This window comes from Triticum aestivum, chromosome 2D, assembly GCF_018294505.1.
Source record: "Triticum aestivum cultivar Chinese Spring chromosome 2D, IWGSC CS RefSeq v2.1, whole genome shotgun sequence".
Taxonomy (NCBI): Eukaryota; Viridiplantae; Streptophyta; class Magnoliopsida; order Poales; family Poaceae; genus Triticum; species Triticum aestivum.
The window spans coordinates 16,695,123-16,714,069 of record NC_057799.1 but is presented as its reverse complement, the minus strand read 5'-3'; the positions used below and the strand labels follow the sequence as shown (position 1 = coordinate 16,714,069).

Sequence of the window (18,947 nt, the reverse complement as noted above, 5' to 3'; positions counted from 1 at the left end):
TTATGCTCCGATAAACTAGCAAAACTTTCCAAGGTAAACAAAATTACAGGGATTCTCGTGCATGCATGTCAAATTTACTTAGACAAGTACTACTGAATATTACCTCTCCTGAAATGTTTCTCACCACCTGATCGAATAGAAGGACAGCTCTTCTATGATCTATCATGTGTATGCAAATGCAAGTACACTACGCCCTAGTGTAGCAAGCTAGCTCAGCATGCAAGTTGTATATTAGTATTCAAACTACCTAAACACTACTAGAATCTGGTTTTGTCCGGAGTTCCGACACTTCGCCGAGTTCATTCTGTCGGGAACTCGGCAAACTTCTCTCTGCCGAGTTTTATCCAAAATTGGACTCGGCAGTCATAAGCAACTCGGCAGAGCTGTGCCTTTGCCAAGTTCCAACGAGAAACAACTAGGCAAACATAATAAACTCGACAGAATCTCATGTTCATCGAGTTCTTGCAGAAATACACTCGGCAAAGCCTGACAAGTGGGCCCTGCTATACGGTAGTCGACGGAGCCATGACGACAGCCTTTGTTTGCCGAGTTTCGGCTAAGTGAGACTCGGTAAACATTTTCTATTTTTATTTTTTTAAATCAGAATTCCATGGGTCCCACGTTTGCCGAGTTTTGTCATGAACGCACTCGGTATACATTTTTCATTTTTCATTTTTTTAAATCGAAATGCCAGGCGTCACGGCTTTGCCGAGTTTTGTGTGTGGAAAACTCGGTAAAAACTGACAGGTGGGACACCGGGTCATGTACAGTTGACCATGCGCCTGGTTAAGCCGAGTTCCAAAACTCGGCAAACGATGCCTTCGACTTAAATAGGGAACACGAGGGTTCGCTTCAAACGAAAATCCCTCACTCTCTCCTCACTCTCTGGCAACACCCTAGCTAGCTCCCTCTCCTCCAACGATGGACCACCGTCGTGCCGCCTCCTCCACTTCTCGCAGCTGCCGCCTCTCCACCAGCTCGAATCCGGCGTCGTCGTATCGACAATTCGACGGCCAAGTCATAAAGCATTTATTTCCCTTCCCCGGACAAGAGCTAAAAGACACTGAACTGTGAAGTTTGAACCTCAGCAACCGCGACCGATGAGCAAAAAGTTCCGATGCTTTGCACTGGGGCATGGCATGCAAGTGGCAAATAAGGATTGTTTTCTATTGAACATGTGTCGAGCAAGTAGCTGAAGTTTTCAACATTATTACATGAATCACTATGTAAAAATACATAATAATTATCTCGAAGCAGTAGCTTAGCACCACTAAACATAAATACTGTAAAAATCAAGATGGATGGCAACAGTATAAAACTGCCTCACCGACGATAATGACTGCAAACCCAATAAGACTTATGCCACTCTGGGTCTGCAACAGAACGAAATTTCGTCAACCTAAAAAGCTAGAATTTGGTGAATTTGATCGATCACACACACACTGAATGGCATGAAAAGTGCAAACATAATATATTGGCCAGGATGGTTCAATTACCGCACTGTCCTGTAGTAGGATATGGGGATGTGCTCTAGTCTTGCCGCTTGAAGATTCCTTATGAAATCAGGATGCATGTTACTAAACCGTGTTTCTTTGAGGGATTTCAGGTGTCCAAGCCCAGGAATGTCCCGCAGTTCGGCAAGGCCACTGATCACAAATTCTTCAAGGCAGACCAAAGTTCCCTCGTGTATGCAGATTTGGTTCACATGTGGCAAATCAAGCAAAGAAATAATCCTCACATTTGGGAACCAATCTGAATGGAAGTTTAGCTCTTGTCCAGTAAATGCCCTTTTAAGACCTATTTCAGTCAAATTTGAAAATTCAGAGAGGCACTGTAATGGGTTCTCCACAAGCTGGGACCAAAGTAGAAAGATCCTGTGAAGTCTATCTCTGTTGGTTGAGAAAAATGGAGATTTCGAAGTTCCTTCGGAAAATCGCCCTGAGAAAGTGAGTTTTTCAAGACGGTTTGACAATATTAAAGTTTCAAGTTGGAGCACTTCATCTACGTTACTGGATTTTATTTGTAATTTTGAGAGCTGGTGCATCTTTGATAAAGAGTCGCACAATTGTGCACAGTGGATGCTCCTTACCCCAGTAATACTAAGGGACCTCAGCTGAGATAAACTTGCTAGTTTTGCAATGAAAACTTTACTAGCTCGAACTGAATGCAGAGTTTGCAAGTCCTTCAAGTTCCACAATCCCTCAAATGGCTCCATGGATTCAAATCTTACCAAGATTGAAAATGTTTTATCCAGCCATTTATATATAAGAAGGTGCCTCAATCTCTTCAGCTTTTCAGACCCTTGTGGAAGATTCAGACAGTCTGCACCTTGAAGACTCAACGTTTCTAAGTTCTGAAGGTTCGCAATAGAGTTTGGGAGTACCTTCACATTCGTGTTGTCGAGGCCCAAATATCTTAGGTTGAATAGCTCTCCAATCGAATTTGGAATAGTCTTAATAGGTAAGCCTGATAGCTCCAACACAGCAAGGTACTTAGATTCTGAGGGAAACCATGAAAATGGTGACATGCTAGTGCGGAATGCTATGAATGTACGAAGCCTGAATTGACCTGTGCTCGATCGAATGTCATTTCTGCATTGAAGCACCGATAAACGACGAGAATCCGACTCCACCTGCGTCCCTCCAAGACTATCGCCGTAAGTCGTACTGAAACTCTCTCTTTTAGATTGGCATATGGCTAACTCACGCACAAGATCATGCATTCGAAGACATCGAATCCTATTAAAACTGTTCCTCTCAACCACATGTAGCATGCTTCGTCGAACAAGTTCTGTAAGGTAACCTTCAGCAACATATTCTAAACTAAAACCTCCAATTTGTTCAATAAATCCTTCAGCGACCCACAATCTAATCAATTTTTTTCTGTGGATCATGTGGTCTTCTGGAAACATGGCACAATACAAGAAACAACTTTTCAAATAGTCGGGCAAGTATTTGTAGCTCAGATTCAGAATTTTCTTCATGCGATTTAGGTTCTCATTATTGTGTAGCTCCCAGATAAGCTGATCCAGAAATAGCCTCCACTCTGTAACATTCAGCGATTTAAGAGATAATCTACTCCCTATGGACACAAGAGCTAATGGTAAACCATCACACTTCTCCACTATCGATTTACCACACTCTTGTAATGCTTTTGGGCAGATGTGATTTTCAATTTTGGGAAATGCCTTCCTGCAAAATAGGCCCCATGCATCCTCCTCCTCAAGAGGCTCAACTTTGATCTTGTAGCTATCATCAGCTATTGAAGCTACTTCCTCAGTTCTTGTTGTGACTATTACTCTGCTTCCCATGTCCTTATCAACAAGGACCTCTTTAATTTTAAAGAGATCTTCAGCAGTCCATACATCATCCAATATGATCAAGTATCGCTTTGTCTCTAAGATTTTCTTCAATTGCACTTGTAGCTCTGCACTGCTCATCTTTGCAATATCAAACTTGTCTTCAGAATAGATATCTTTTAACATAGTTCTCCAAATATCATCTAGTTTATATGACTGAGAGACGGAAACCCATGCATGACACTCAAAATTGGATGCTTCGTTTCTAAACACATTGTTGACTAGAGTGCTTTTCCCAATGCCACCCATACCCCACACAGCAGTGATCTGCAGATGAGAACATTCTGCCAAACTCAGTGACTTCATCAAGGTTTCTCTATTTTTACCAAGTCCTACAAGTTCATCATCAGAGATTGAGTAACCATGTCCAGGAAGATACAATTGCTGTTGGCTGTCATAATTTGTTGTAGGAACATCACTCATAACAGAGATTTGTTGAGTCCAGTCTCTATTTTGTTTAAGCTGTGTAAGCTCTAGATTTATTCTCTTAAGTGCCATAGCAATTTCATCTAGTGTAAACAGAGATCGGGTTTCTTTATGATTTTGTTCACATAAACCCACCATGATCCTTCCTGATGGTGTTTACTAACAACATAAATAAATTGATCCACAATGTCTTCCATATCATATGCCAATCTTCAGACTTACCCTGTCCATGTCTCGGTGACTTGATCTATCCGACCCTTCGTGACAATATCCTTGAGAAATGCTTGCATAAGCTCAAGATCATTCTTTATCAGTCTCATGTTATCCGGGAGTGCTGCCACGGGCCCAGTTTTCCTTGCAAGCAATGGTCTAGCGTACTTCAGTGTCTCTACTGCCATAGCTATGCCAATCTTTTTTATGACAAGCACAAGAGCAGCCTCTGCCATTTCTTTGCGTACGGCTTTACGTCAGTTTACCAGCAAATGCGATTGAAAATATCAGTGTTCAATGTTGAATACCAACGCCATCCTTATACATTGAGTCTACATAAAGAAAACAATTATTTTGTTAGTTACCAGAAATCCTAGTGAGATAACTTTTGTGATGTCAGGCGCCGACATAACTGATTTTTTACTATCATTCCATTGCTTTACATGGATGTTCGATATGTTGGTTTGCATTAATATTTGATATGTAAAGCTAGCTTGACCGCACAGAGCCGTTGTGGTTTGCCAGACATAACGAAATAGAGGTGTGAGTGTGCTAGTGTGATGGTTGACAGGCATAACAAAATAAGTAATCCAGGCACTCACAAGGCCGGGCCGCATCCCTTTGTCAATAGACAACTGTGCACTCCAAGAAAATTTTGGCACCTTTTTTTTTGTGCACAATAGCTACTTGTAAGTTGCCTGCAAATCAAATTTGTGTCTGTCGATTTTGGGAGGAAGGAAAAGGCTGTCAAAGAGAAGGAAGAAGCAGTCACCAGCTCGCTGAAGAAGGCCTCTGGGTCTATCTAAGGGTAACAGGCGACCCCACTATTTATCTTTGGGTGGCAGGCTACCGCATTATCTATCTTATGGTTGTTGGGGGCGAGGGTGCAGGTCGCCGGAGAAAGTGGTGCATGGCCGGGGGCGGCGATTGCATGGCGGTGAGCGCTGAGGCTGGCGAAGGAGGGCCGCCAGCAGCAGGTGGTTAGGCCTGTGGTGGCTTGGTGGTTCAGAGATAGAAGATGAACAATGATCCATTTTCAAAGGATGAAGAAGCCCATCCGACCATCCATCTTGCATCCGACGGCTAATAATGATTGGACTGACCAAAATTGCATTTGCAGTCACCTGACGTCTTGCCAATCCCCTTTTTTTAAACAACGAGCCACCTCTTCGATTTCCATTAAAGAAACCACCAACACCAGTCATACAAAATTAAAGGTTCAAAACTGAAAACACAAGCCGTTGCTTTATAGCCTAAAGCGGAGGAAAACCCTTTTTCGTCGAACTGAAAACGCAAAGAAACAAAAAGATCCGGATGATACAAAGCATCTGGCACCTTATTCCCACCATTGTGAGGGTGCCGCCGAATCGAAAAAGAAAAAGAAAAAGGAAAGGAAAGATCCGGATCACCTACTTGCCACGATGCCAAATTGCGCTAAAATCATATTTTCCGCATACTGCCGAGCACCAATCTGCGATTCAGGCTTTAACTGCCAAGAACATCCAAAGTTCAGTTTTACAACTGTTGAAAGAACCCATACAAGCTGTGCAAGTGATACAACAACGCGCATGGGAGCATCAGAAAACAAAGCTGGAAATACATGCGAGCAAGCAAACCTTCGGTCATGCAAAGTGTATACTTGTCCCCAGTGGCCGCCTGCACGCTCCGATCGATACCAGCGAGAAGACGAACAACAGCGCACACCTGACGGCAGGACAGAGCAGGAGCGGCTTGGCCGTCGCGGCCCTCGCCCGAGTCGCTCGCCGCTGCCAAGCGGGCGGTTCTCGGTGCCAACGTTCGCTGCGGCCCGCGGGCATAATAAGCATCGACTTGGGCGGAAACCCCAAAGCCGTTGCCGGGCTGATAAGATGAGACTATAAGTGAAAGATTTTAGCCATAGCGGACAAGTCGAGGGACGAAGTTATTTAAAAAATTTATTTATAAATTTAAATATCAGAACAAATTTTATGTGCTCGCGTGAGAAGGTTTTGGATTTCGTTTTTGTTTTTTTGTTTTTGACCCCAACGAATCGGACGAATTTTGTGAGCCTTAATTTAAAATTCAAAAAACTTAAAAGTAACTCTCTACTAATATAATACTCCCTCCGTTTCCAAATATAAGTTTTCTAGAGATTCCAACAAGCGACTACATACGAAACAAAATGAGTGAATCTACACTTTAAAATATGTCTACATATATTCGAATGTTGTAGTCCATTTGAAATGTCAAGAAAAACTTATATTTAGGAATGGAGGGGGATGTATACTTTTTTTTACAAATAAAGACCCAAACAACATCCTATATCTGATTAATATCAACAGATAATTGGACGCGGAACTACCAATAAAAACAAAATTGCATTAAAAATCATACTAGCCTTTTTAATTGTACACCACTTGTCAAACATTATGAATTGATCAATCAACAATAAAAGAATGGGAGACTTGCAAATGCCCTTGCCATACCAGACTTTAAAGACCACAATAGTCACTAGCCCCTTGAGACCAGATCTATAAATCTGTAAACCAACATCGGTTGGAGCATCATCCCATGCAATACAGGCTTGCACTCCATCACCATCCTTTTAGAGGGTTTGGATGGATCGGACTAGAAACAACATTCAAAAGATGTCGAATTCGCGTCACCAAATAACCAGCCAATAGCCATCCTTGATTGATACACCAATTGGCCACGGATATTGGGACACAAACTCTCACAGCCCATTCGTCGGTGTCGTATGAGATGTCGTTGAGGTAGGGAGAGAGCAAAGAGACCTTATTCCACATGTCATTGCAACAACCACCTTGTCGATGTCATCATGGAAACGAAAACCTAAAGAAAAGAAAACAAGATAGACAGGTCCCACTAGTGCAGAACCTGGATTTAGCACCGGTTTGTAAGGCCTTTTAGTGCCGGTTCTGCAACCGTCACTAAAGTGTGGGGACTAAACCCCTTCCCCCCCTTTTTACTACCGATTCAACACGAACCGCCACTAAAGGGCCAGCACGTGGCACGAGCCCGCGCCGGGGTTTGGGAGACTTGTAGTACCGGTTGGTAACACCAACCGGTACTAAAGGATTTTTTATTTTTTATTTAAATAAAGCAAAAACAGCCCGCCTTCTGGCCCGGCACGGCCTACATACGACTAGAAACCCAACCTCTAGTTGGGCCAGGATGCAGGCCCGTATGGCCCAGTAGGCCCCACGGGGCAGAAGACTTGCAATAGGCCCACAAAGGCATGTTTAGAGAGGAGCTCGACACGGTAGCCGTGGCGGGGCTTATAAACCGGTGCGAGCTCCTCTCAACTAGCGAGGTGGGACTAAACATTGTGCACTGCGGGTGGCAGCGCACCCCTTTAGTACCGGTTGGTGGCTCCAACCGGTACTAAAGGGGGGAGGTCTTTAGTACCGGTTGGAGCCACCAACCCGTACTAAAGGCCACCACCACTTTAGTACCGGTTTGTGGCACGAACCGGCACTAAAGTTTCGCCACGAACCGGTACTAATGAGCGCCGCCCGCCTAGCCATTGGAACCGGCACTAATGGTCACATTAGTGCCGGTTCAATTATAAACGGGGACAAATGAGCTTCACATTAGGCCTTTTTTCTACTAGTGTCCCCACTCCTCTTGCTGTCGACAAGGACGCCAGACGAGGAAGGGGAGGGGAACCGAGGCGGTGATGTGTAGGGAAGCTAAGGCGGCGGCTAGGGTTGGGAGTCACCGATGAGACATGTCGGGCGTCCAATTCTCTCTCTCTCTCTCTCATATTATCGTATTTACATGCTACTATTTGAATGAGCATGCTTTTTTTTTTTTGCTGAATTAGACCCAGATTACTTTATTTCGTAGCCTAAATGAAACGGACAAAATATTAGAACGAAACTGAAAAGCATCCTTAAGAAATCCATTATGATAATCTAACTTCATATTTGTTGTTGAATTTTACCTGCACTATGTAAATGGAAAAGGGAAGGGGGGGGGGGGGGGGGGTTGATGTGCCCATCAATGCCTGAATTATCCTTCCTGCTGCTGGTTTGCTCGGGCCGGCTCCAAGTATTGGACAGGAACCATGTGCGACCCCGAACATGTTACAACTTGGCTCATTTTTCTTTGAGAAGCCAAACTTCAGGACTCCGCCGAGGTGAAATAATATTGAGCTTTTCATGTACGGTGAAGTAGTCCCAAGCGTGCAAGCAACCAAGTTTATTTTAGTTTAGGCTCGTGATCAGCGTGGCCGGAGAGATTAATTAGTTTCAGAATTAAAGAGTACTAGTTCAGAAAAGTCATCCACGTACAAGTTAGTTGGCTAGCTTAAATAAATGTATCTCTCCGAGATGTAAAAGGAGAGGATTGTTTTTCTATATTAGTTTGGGTTAGAGTTTTGCACGGCCGTACGTACGGCTGGTGGGGGTCACCTTATTATAAAGGTATCGTGAGTTGGATCAGGGACTCAGTTTTGGAAAGTTTAGTTGAACAAAGAACACGGAACGTCTCGAGTGGAGGGGCACCAACGATGAGTTTTTGCAATCCTTGATGATCGGGGATTTGTTTCTGCTACGCCACCGTGATTACCCTTGGGTTAATTTCGGGGCAAGTCTAATCCTTTGGTTTCTTGATATCTCGTTTGATCCAAAGGCCCTTCTTCTTCTTCTTCTTCTTCTTCTTCTTCTTCTACGCACTAGTAGAAAAAGAGTCAAATGTTCAGCTCATTAGTCCCGGTTTGTATTTGAGCGGCACTAATGTGATCATTAATGCCGGTTCCAACGGCTAGGCGGACGACGCTCATTAGTACCGGTTCGTGGTGAATCTTTAGTACCGGTTTGTGCCACAAACCGGTACTAAAGGTGGTGGCCTTTAGTACGGGTTGGTGGCTCCAACCGGTACTAAAGAACCCCCATTTAGTACCGGTTGGAGCCACCAACCGGTACTAAAGGTGGTGCGCTGCCACCCGCAGTGCACAATGTTTAGTCCCACCTCGCTAGTTGAGAGGAGCTCGCACTGGTTTATAAGCCCCGTCGGGGCTACCGTGTCGAGCTCCTCTCTAAGCAGGCCTTTGTGGGCCTATTGCAAGTCTTCTACCCTGTGGGGCCTACTGGGCCGTACGGGCCTGCATCCTGGCCCAACTAGAGGTTGGGTTTCTAGTCGTATGCAGGCCGTGCCGGCCCAGTAGGCGGGCTGTTTTTGCTTTATTTAAAAAAATTCAAAAAAAATTAACACCAACCGGGACTAAAGGTCCCCCAGACCACGGCGCGCCTCGTGCCACGTGGTGGGCCTTTGGTCCCGGTTCGTGTTGAACTGGGACTAAAGGGGGGGACCTTTAGTCCTCACCTTTTAGTGCCGGTTCGAGAACCGGTACTAAAGGTCCTTATGAACCGGTACTAAAAGTCGTTTTTCTACTAATGACGTGTGCTATTTATTTTCTACGACTGTCACTGTTCGTTGTTGTTTTGCAAGTACAGTGAAGGATCAGACCTACCAGTGACTCGTCGTCTAGCCGAGTCTAATGGGGGGGGGGGGGGGGGGCGCTCTGGCCCTCCTGATGATTTGGAATCCAAAAGCATCACCCTATTCACATGTACAACGCCATGCCAGACATATACAATGGGCCTTGTTTCTGAACAACACTAGCAGGGAAACATTTATAGAAGTTGTAAGTTAGTGGCGCAGCCCGCCGATTGCTGGACGCCGGTGCTATTCTGGCAAACTAGCAGTGTCGTTGATGTAACTACCAGCTCTACTGACATCATGTTGTTACAGGTGCGCCCTATACGATCAATGGCACTAGTTCGTGGACCCTAGCAGATAGAAGTAGTAGTGGCGTCTGTAATTTCCAATGCCATTAATTATTTTACTAAGTAGTGGCGTCGACGTATATGTCCAACGCCATAAGTTCGTTGACCCGGGCCTCTGGATCCTGACTCCTCCTAGTTCCAGACTCGGCCCTCCGCTGCACTCGGTCTGCCTATTGTAATAGAAGAACTCTTGAAAGAGGCTAACAGTGGGCTCGATTTGGAGGTAGAATTCGCAAAAAACTTCCCTGTCTAGATGGTCTGAGAAGATAACTGTTTCATTTTGGGCCGGCGTTGGCCGGGTCTCTTCTTATCGAGCCCGCCATTCAATCTGATCCTTGGCTAGCAATAAACCGTTTTTCACTAGCTCATCAAGCATAAGCTCCGTCATGCAGATTTCGTCCAGTTGACGGCTTTGCTGATTACCACTACCCCAAACTGACTTTTTCCTGACGGCTTCCCGTCAGGAACATACCTATACCGTCAGGAATGCCCCGTCAGCAATAGCTTGTCAGGAACGACCTTCATTCCTGAAGGTAACCGTCGATAAACACATTCCTGACGGGGTTTCCTGACAGACGACATTTTGCCCTGAGTTTGTGTTTCCTGATGGTATCCCCGTCAGGAATACACCTTCAGGAATGAAAGAACAACAAATTCAGTAGGTAGTACACTACATTCAAAATTCAGCACGAACACAAATTGATTCCATTCATATTTCTGCACAGAAATATTCACAACCGAGTAAATAAGATCACATCCAATCCAACTATTCAAGGTTCACAAGATCATAATCCATTGTAATATCTTGAAATGTTCACAAAATGAGATTCAACTCATGGTTCCCAACTACTTAAAAACTACAAGAGCTGCTCCATTTAGCCCGTCCAAATGACAAGTGAATCTGAACAGGCAGCAAATACATTCATAATTGATTCTCCTTAGTTGGAGTAGCACCATGGTCTTCTCAGCATGGGAAGAAGCTGCCAAACAGAGTACCAGCATGCTCTTAGGCTTGGGAAGATCCATGCACCTAAAAGGAAAAAAAAACTGTAAGTATTAAGTACTTCCAATGTTGAAACATATTTGAACTAAAAACTGCCAAAGGAATAACTGTGCTATACAGAAAACAAAAAAGAGATGAACATGCACATTCTATAGTATATAGATGAATAAGTGTGGTGAAATAAGGTCCTTACCAGCAAACAGAACTAAATAAAGACAATATGTATTGTTGGTAAATTACAGAGGGATTCACTCACATACGCATGGAGGTACAATAAATTCAGACTTGTACTACTGAATAGCACCTCACCTGCAACGTCTGATTATGGAAATTTAGTTAATTTGATTCAGTTATAAAGAGGGTTAGAACTCGGTACCCTAAGGGTCACTGATTAGCACCCTACTTGGTGAAGTTAGATATATCTAACACCAGCACTCTTTGCAAGTTGGCATTATAAATTTATAATACAGCGACTAAAGAAAACAGAAACATATAAAATGATAAACAGAAACATGTACGTGCAGTGATGAAGCCCCTCACCACGAATCACGGGTGTGAGCACGGTAGGATCAATGATAAATTGACTTTGAAAAGGCCTATGATAAAGTAAAATGGCCCTTTCTGTTGCAAACTTTATGCATGAAGGGGTTTTCACCAAAATGGTATCGATGGGTAGTGAGTTTTGTTTCTGAAGGCAGTGTGGCTATCAAAGTCAATGATGATGTTGGCAACTATTTTCAGACTAAGAAGGGTCTTCGCCAAGGGGACTCCATATCCCCTATTTTGTTCAACATAGCGGCCGATATGCTAGCTATCCTTGTTCAGAGGGCGAAGGTGGCCGGTCAGATTAGTGGTGTTATTCCCCATTTAGGCCCTCTTTGATTCATAGGATTCTCAAAACGCGGGAATAGGAAAAAAATAAATGATCGAAGTGGTATGCCAACTTGAATTCTGGATTAGCATAGAGTGTTTGATGCCACAGGAAAAACAAAGGAAGTGAAAAAAAATGTTTGATTGGATGCTAGATTTCTGGTGAAATGTAGTACACATAATTCCATAGGAGAATTCCTATAGGATTCAATCCTATGAATGAATCAAACGACCGATGTAGGAAAAAATCATAAGGATTCTAACCCTCCAAAAATCTTATGAAATTTCTTTGAATCAAAGGAGCCCTTAGTAGAAGAAGGTCTATCCATTTTACAATACGCGGATGACACTATTCTTTTTATGAATAATGACCTAGATAAAGCAAGAAACATGAAGCTTCTTTTATGCACATTTGAGGATCTCTCTGGTCTCAAAATTAATTTTCATAAGAGCGAGCTTTCCTGCTTCGGCGACGATGCAGAGTCCACAGCTGAATATGCTGACATTTTTGGCTGCCAGCTTGGGCAATTCTCGATTCGGTATCTCAGTATTCCGATTCACTATCAGCCCTTAACTATCGTTGAGTGGAAGCATGTGGAAGAGAGACTTGAGAAATGGCTAGCCATCTAGAAAGCCAAACTCTTGTCATATGGGGGGATTGATTTTGATCAATTCTGTCCTCAACAATATGGTTCTATACATGTTGTCATTCTTCCACTTACCAAAAGGGGTTCTTCAATATCTGGATTACTTAGATCCATGTTTTTTGGCAATGCGATAATGAATCAAAGAAATATGGGCTGGCTAGGTGGAGTGTTTTATGCCTCCTTAAAATTCAAAGGGGGTTTGGAATTCAAGATCTTGAGATTAAAAACATCGCTCTTTTGAGTAAATGGGTTTACAAATAACTCACTGAGAATGGAGTGTGGCAGAAAATCATTCGTAAAAAATACGTGGGGTCCAAAGCCATTTCTCAAGTTCATTGAAACTCGGTGATTCACATTTTTGGTATGGTGTCATGAAGGCCAAGGAATTCTGTTTTTAATTTGGTACTTTCTCAGTTAGGGATGGTTCTCATGTTCGATTCTGTGAAGATACTTGGCTAGGCGCCACCTCACTTATGGTGCAATACCCTAACTTAGAAAGGATTGTCAGACATAAATTTGTCATGATCAAACACGTTTTGGTGCAAGAAAACCCCGATATTTCTTTTCGTAGGGACCTCTTTGGCCTGCCAGCATGGAATGAATTACTTTCTCGTCTGGAGGACATTTAACTAACAAGCGACCGGGACAAGTTTTGATGGAAACTGTGTCAAAACGGTAGTTTCTCAGTCAAGTCCTTGTACGATGTGATGACTCATATTGATGTTTCCGTTGATAATTTTTTTTATGAAACCTAAAAATACCTCTGATAGTGAAGATATTCCTCTGGTTTTTAAGCAGATGGGTCATTTTAACTAGAGATAACCTGGCACGACGTAACTGACAAGGTAGCAAGACATGTTTCTTTTGCCAACATGATGAGTCTATTAAATACTTATTTTTTTAGTGTAAGTTCGCTCGTGCATTATGAGCCATAGTTCAAGTAGCTTAAAATCAATACCCCCCCTCCCACGGAGTGCATGTAACATGTTCAGCAATCGATTGCAGGGTATGGATAACAATTTTCTACACATATTCTTGTGGGGGCGGCTGCCTTATGTTGGGTATTGTGTCTTACTAGGAGTGATGTGGTTTTTAATAATAAATGTGTTTCTTCTCCTTTGTAGGTTATTCATGCATGTATGCGATAGCTTTGTATTTGGTCTATCTTGCAGAAGTCGGAGGACAGCGACCTTTTTATGATGGCGTCTACCAGGCTGGAGCGTACGGCCAGGGAGGTTTTCTTCCTCCATAGATGGCGGTGTAATCTCCGTATAGGATCTACCCCACCCTAGGCTGGATTGATTTATTTTTGTTGCAAAGCAATGTTTTATTTTTCATTCGTTTGGAGTTGCTGGCTGTGTGCTTCATGTTATGCAGAGGCCGGACATTTTTTAGATGCGGTTGTAACACCTTGATAAATCAATTCAATGAAATGTTCTTTATCGAGGAAAAAACAAGGGTCGTGACTTACCGGGATGCTAGTAGTACTTCCTTTTCCTTTTTACTTCGCTATAAAATTTGTCTTTGTCAAACTTCCTAAAGTTTAATCAACTTTATAGAACAAATATCAATATTCATAATACAAAATCAATATCATTAAATGTGTCATGAATTTAATTTCCATAGTGTATAACTTTAGTATTTCAGATGTTGATATTTGTTTCACATAAAGATGATCAAATTTTACGAAGTTTGAATTCGAATAAATCTTATCTGTAGAGTAAAAATGATCAGAGGGCGTATTAATGCTAAATTACTAACCATCTAGTATTACGTATGACCCTGCAAATTGGGTTAATTAGGTCAGGTAGTCTTCCACAATTGGTTACGTAATTTCAGACAAAAAACGTTGTTCTAGTTCTCCCAAACCAAATCGTCGGGGTTCTCATCGACATGCAAGTCGTGAAAGTCGACAGGCAAGTCGTGAACCTATTAAAAAACATGATCATCTCATACATCAACATATACCACATCACAACATCCCCTGCAAAAACAAGTTAGACGTCATCTGATTTGTTGTTGCAATTTTTACGTGGCTACTAGGTCAAACTATAAGAATCGTTTTTATCTATGCAACATCACAGCAGTGGTATACAAGTGGCCTTTTAACCTTCTACAAGGACCGCTGTTGTCAAATTAGGTTCAACTAAGGTGGGAGAGACAGACACCCGCAAAGCCATTTTTATGCAATACATGTTGCATGTTAGTCAGTAGAACCGGTCTCTTGTGTGAGGACAAGTAAGGTTGGTCTGGTCCACTTCATCTCACAATACCGCCGAATCCAAATAAGACAAAAGGATTTGTGAGTAGTTCCGTTTGTTCTTGAGGACATGGGAGAAGTCTTGTTATAAGTAATCATGTGAAGTTGGTATTCGTTCAATATTTTGATGAAGTTTATGTTGTTCTTCCTCTAATGGTGTCGTTTAAAAGTCGACTACATGAAACTTAACCGTATTTGGGCCTATGGGAGGCATTGTGGAGTAGTAAGTAGATGAAGGGTTGCGAGAGTGACATAAGATTACACCCTAGTTTATGTGCTATTCCGTAAGTGGCTAATTTGGATCCACATATTTCATGTTGTGATTATATTTATCTTAATTCTTCTTTCGTAGTTGCGAATTCTTGCGAGAGGTGTTAAACATAAGTTGGTTGTTTGTTTAAGCAAGAACACCACCCTAGCACTGGTCCATCCACATATCAATTTATTAAAGTAGTGAATGTGAATTAACTAAACATGATGAATGTGACTAGATGAGAATTCCCATGTGTCTTTGAGAATGCTTTGCTTATTATAAGAGAAACTTTTTGCTGGTCCTTTGCAATAAAAGGCCGGGCCACCTTGTTGCACTTTGTTACTTTGGTTACTTGTTATTTGCTATGAATTATATCACTATCAAATTATCTGTTACTACTATTTTACAGCACCGGTGGAGATTACCTTACTGAAACCACTTATCAATTCCTTTTGCTCCTCGTTGGGTTCGACACGCTTACTTATCATTAGTGGATCGCGAGCAGATACTTGTGGATCATTAGTGCATTGCGAGCGGGGCACCGGACGGCGGTCGTGCCATCTGGACGACATTGTGGACGTGCCCTTGTCCACCTAAGGTACGAGTCGTTAGTTGGCCGATTGCGACCAATTCTTTGGCTACAATGGAAAATAAACATGTGAGAACTTTGGAACTATGTGTCCTATGCGGCTTTGAGCTGGAGGACACCTTCCATCACTACTAGGGAAAAGCCTAACAGCAGCGCGGGTTTTTGGCCTATCAGTAGCACGGGGTGCCGCGCTGTTGATACGGCGCTAAGCTAAAGGTTAGCAGTAGCGCGGGCGTACACACACTACTGCTATACGTACTTAGTAGTAGCGTGTTCTGGAGAAAGCGCTACTGGTAAATACTAGCATAGCGTCTGTGTGCCCGCGCTACTACTATTATTACGTATTCTATTTCTTTTTCATTTTATGTCGTATTCATACACCATTATACAAGTTTTCATACAGTAGCAATTTAGAGATTGTTTTTAGATCATAATGAGTTATTACATCACTGGGTGAAAGAACTGTGGATTAGTTTCAAGTGAATGGATCACTTGAAACTAATCCACACGGTTCTTTCATCCAATGATATAATAAATCATCATCATCATATCATTAACAACTTATCATCATAATACATCATAGTTATATAACAACTCCTCATGATCATCATTGTCATATAACAACTCCTCATTGCCTCATTGTCATATAACAACTCCTCATTGTCATATAACAACTCGTCATGATCATCATCATCAACTCTAACACATTGTAGCACATAATAACACATTGTACCTAGGACCTACTCCTCTCTCATAGGACTTACTACCTTCTCTTAGGTAAAATAGCATAAAACAAGATAGGCCCTGATTATCCTGTCTCCAATTGTTGCGCTTCACACAATGTTGCTTCCATGTAGCTCCCTACGATTGAGCATACATTTTTCCAATCTTTGATTGTCATGTCTTCATCGGTTTTAAAAATCCGTTATGAACAGCAGTGATGCGTAGGATGACCTAGCCGTAAGTTCATAACATCAAGGTGACCTTTCGGAAACATCAGATGAGGCACACAATCATTCGGGATTTTTTGTTGAAAAAAATAGTAATAACTTCGCAGTTAGCAATGTAGTTGAGTTTTAGAAGAATTTATGCAAAAGATGCACGGATGTCGTAATATGAAAAAAATCTTACCATGACATCTCCATGGATGTTACAGTAGTTCAACACATGCACTAGTGGCACGTATTGACCATAATGTGGAGGAGTTTGATAATAGATATTGTAATTCTTAAGATCAGTAATAAATGAGATCTGATGCTTTTTCTCCTGATAAGTTAATTCTGAGCCATCGGTGTAGTAGGTTCTGTCTACCATCTTTCGCACATTCTTTGTAGAATGAAAATAAGTTATCAATGGAAATAAGCTGTCAACTATTTTGAAATAAAAAATATAAATTACTTAATAACTATGATTGAGAAACTCACATAGCGGTAGAATTGGAAGCGTATCAACAAGGACCCAAATGTCCATATTGTCTTGGGCGATGTCAGGATCGCCAAGATCCATGGTGACAAGCATACCCTCATGAAAATCATACATCTTGCAAAGTGCTTCCCAATTCGGCAACCAAAATGGGTAACGCTCTCAAAATTGTATAGATTTACATCAAGATCCATATCATGATGGGTCCTTAGGTGAATTATCTTTGTTTCCATACTTTCATGATCTTCAAAATCCATCCTCTCTAAGACATAGCGTCTTGCATGACATGAGATATACTAGTCGAATTGTAAAAGACGAAAATTACACGTTAAAGTAGCAGAAGTCGTGCTTAGTTATGAAAAAAAACACTTGTCATCGTTGCGTACCGTTTCAACATCAAAGGCCTCCTGGAGCTTAATGCTGAAGCGCCCACTTTCTACCAGGTGAGGCCTGTCGCACAGACCCCGGTCGTCGCCGCACCAGTCGCACTCCCCTGGAAGACTTTCGTCGTTCGACAACGACATCGACGACATTTCCTATGTTCACAATTCAAAGATTAAACTTGTACAATTAAATATATTTACTACAAAAACTAAATTAGATCATTATTATTCATCACGGGTTGACTATCGGTCTATCGAGTCTTTTCTTGCAAACTATCAGCTCACGTGGTGTATACATTCGATCATTGGTGATGGTCGCTCCTCCTTTCGTCACGGGGTGCATTGCACGAAAATGTCTAGCACACAGGAACAAAGGAGAAGCGACCCCCACGACAACAGTCGGGATTCTTCGTCCTCTCTCATATATGGTGTAAACACTCCCTCACCGATTCCTGTCTGACATTTGCGACCGTCGGTGATGGTCATTCTTCCCTTCCTTCTCGTGCATTACCAAAAGGTCTATCACGAGAAAGAAGAGGAGGAACGACCCCCATGACAATAGTCAACATTCTTCTTCTCTCATGTATGGTGGAGTCCCGACAGACTTAAAGTCAACCCAAAATGTCGTTTAATTATCTCCAATTTGAGCATTCGATTATCTCCAATTTTATTATTCAAATTAGCATGCATTCAATAAGCAAAACTAAATCATCTCTTGCGTCCATACATCGTAGAATATTATCACTAATACATCTCGAATAGTATCATACATATAACATCACAAATACAACTAGAACCCTAGCGAACGACGAGTATCGGCGCGGGCAGTGGACACCCAAAGAGAAGTAACCATCACAGGATCATAGCTCCAGTGAGATCCCTGAAGAACCTGCCAGGTATTGGAGAACCTGCCCTCCAACACAACCATGTAGCGACGGACGTGCTCGTCCTCCTCGCTGACACGGTAACGTACCACCTCCGTGATGGACGAAAGCCTCCGCACTATCACTGGCCCACGCGACCGCCACCAAAGAAGGTCTGGGTCGACGATGGGCTGCTGATACGTCCATTTTGCATCATGCTTTTATATCAATATTTATTGCATTATGGGCTGTTATTACATATTATGTTACAATACTTATGCCTTTTCTCTCTTATTTTATAAGGTTTACATGAAGAGGGAGAATGCCGACAGCTGGAATTCTGGGCTGGAAAAGGAGCAAATATTAGAAACCTATTTTGCACAACTCCAAAAGTCCTGAAACTTCAGAAACTCAGTTTTGGAATATATTAAAAATATTGGGCGAAGAAAGCACCAGAGGGGGGCCACACCCTGTCCACGAGGGTGGGGGGCGCGCCCTACCCCCTTGGGCGCGCCCCCTGCCTCGTGGGCCACCTGGCTGGCCTCCGGTGCCCATCTTTGGCTATATGAAGTCTTTTACCCTGGAAAAAATCATAAGCAAGCTTTCGGGACGAAACACCACCGCCATGAAGCGGAACCTTGGCGGAACCAATCTAGGGCTCCTGTAGGAGATATGCCCTAGAGGCAGTAATAACACTTATTTTGTATCTCCAAGTTTGTAATGAATGTTTATGATCCATGCTATAACTGCAATGATTCTCGAGTCTACAATATCCACGAGGCTCGGAGGGAACTCATATGCACGTGTGGTATAATAAACGGTAAAATATATTCCTAGTCTTCCCTCTAAGACTAGCTCAAGTATTGCATGA

At 42.5% G+C, this 18,947-nt stretch overlaps 1 pseudogene; it reads right to left on the bottom strand.

Annotated features, from left to right (window-relative positions):
* Positions 1 to 1,492: 1,492 nt before the first annotated feature.
* LOC123055519 (disease resistance protein RPM1-like) lies at positions 1,493 to 4,230 on the bottom strand (annotated as a pseudogene).
* Between the last annotated feature and the right edge of the window lie 14,717 nt (positions 4,231 to 18,947).